Source organism: Aspergillus puulaauensis, chromosome 1, assembly GCF_016861865.1.
Source record: "Aspergillus puulaauensis MK2 DNA, chromosome 1, nearly complete sequence".
Lineage (NCBI taxonomy): Eukaryota > Fungi > Ascomycota > Eurotiomycetes > Eurotiales > Aspergillaceae > Aspergillus > Aspergillus puulaauensis.
In genome coordinates, this window is record NC_054857.1 from 986,196 (window position 1) to 988,375 (window position 2,180).

Here is a 2,180-nt window from a genome sequence, read left to right on the forward strand (position 1 = left end):
GTGGTACGTGAGGGAGCGGAATCTCGTTTGCGTGGAAAAAGAGCGAAATAGTAAGAGACGAAGTGAAAGAATCCAATGGCAGAGACAGAGTATTTTGCTAACGGACTAACTAACTACAAGAAATTTCTTTTGGTCAACACGTCTACCAGCTGGAAATGACTCCATCTCAGAGTCTGGGTCGCCGCTCGCCGGTCCGTTCGGGAGGCAAGGAAGGCGGGAAGACTCGCAGATGGGGAAGGACGAGGAAATGGGATGCGTCCTGCAATTGATTGTCTGGGTCGATGGGTCTTTGGCCCAGCGCTGGATACGAATCATAATAATATGGGCGAGGGTGAGTGCCTCGACATGACGGCTCAAGACTTGAAGAGTCGAACCGTGCTCTCGCTAGTGAATGATTCACCGCAACGGGAGCAACCTTCAGAGGATCTCAAGGCAGTGGAGTGACGAGGGAATCAAAATTCAACCGATCAAACAAGCGGTCATGAAGGCCAGAGGCTGAAGCAGAAAACCTGAGGTGTCCCCCAGCGGGTGGGACCGCGGTACCCAACGCCAAACGACCCATAGACATGGATGAGGACTCCTAAGCCGACGCTAACGCAGCGATGGCTCCATAGAACCCAAGCAGATTCAGAGATCAGCTGAAGCCTGAAGCCTGAATGACGGTCTGTTCGAAAGGGACGCCGGGACGGGTAAAGGCGCCGTGACGGAACTCCCCACTGCTCCAAGCTATTTTAGTGCTCTTTGACCTCTGTTTCTTACACAATACCAACTGTGTATTAGTACCTTGTGTCCAGTCTCCGAGGTGCTGCCAGTGTGGTTCTTGATGCCCCGTCCAGACCTCCTGGGGAGTCTGCACAGGACTACTTGTCCTGCCCGGACTGCAGTGGACTCGGGAACCTCGTACATTGCTAGTTGGTGGTAATAATGGTGCTATACCCGCCCGTTCTCTTCACGCTGAGCGGGAGGCTCCACCCGGATGATAGCCGGATTTCCGCCCGCTGATTGGTGCAGCAGCAGGCTCTTCGAGTCTTCGCCGTTAGCCTCCGCGGCCTTTGCCTGCCCTGTCCTGCCTGCCTGCTTGCTTTCGCTCCAACTCCCGCTCACTGCTCCTGCGACAATCAACCGCAGCGTCATATGAGCTGGCCTCAACTGACTTTCTGACTCTGAGTTTGAGTCTGGCCTCAAGTCTTGATTCTTCACTGCAGACAACTACCACCACCACCGAGTCGCGCCATGGTACCGTACCACTGCCCTTGGACATCTGGTTCGCGCTAGGAGACACCGTCTTCGCAAGCTCCCATCGAGTTCCTTTCCAGCGGGATTTACGAACCATGGTTGACTTTGCTAGTGTTCCAGATTTCGGCTCACCGCAATAACCGCGTGTTTTGTCCCCTTTTCGTCTGACGCTTTGCAGCCCGCTAATTCTGCCTACAAAAACCGAGCGGAGACGTGAGCTATCATCATGATTGTCGGCTAGTCTGCAGTTACGCGGTACCGCCGGGGTCCGGCCAAGTGGTCCTCGGTCGATATGTGTGCGAGGAGTCCGAGGAGACCTTGAATAGGGACTTCCGGCCCTGGATTTCCGGGCGTATGGCGTATGCAAGGTAATCTAGGGACAAACGCCTCGTCCCCGACCTCAGCCTGCGCATACCTACATCGACTCCTTGCGGAAAGTTAAAAAAAACTTGCCTTCTCAGTTATCATGTCGCTCGAAGCCTCGAACTTGAGATCGCGATCTCCGCTCGCTGCATGTTTGCGATAGCAACTGCAAATGCAAGGACGCTTGCAAGGGAGAGTCGCTTGAACAGCATAACTTTCCCGGAACTTGGAATATCCTGTGCATATTCACATTCACCTTGCTCACCAAACCGGATGCATTGCATGGTTGCAGTTCATGCTGTGGCATTTTCTTACTCGGTGTCCTGTCAACGTGGAATGTGCAAAGCTTCACTGCAATTCGAGTCCAAGACGACCATGCGCTGGCTCTTCATCGGCTGTGGATTTCCTGTTTTCGATGCCTCCCTCCTTTGCGCATACACGGCTTTAACGCTATGCAAGAAAACCAATCATCATGGATGTATATGGAAATGCAGTTGCGCCCTCTTGTTACCTCGCGTCCTCCGATGGCTTGAAATTGAGAACATCCCCAAACGTGATAGTTCACTGCTCGACCATTGGCA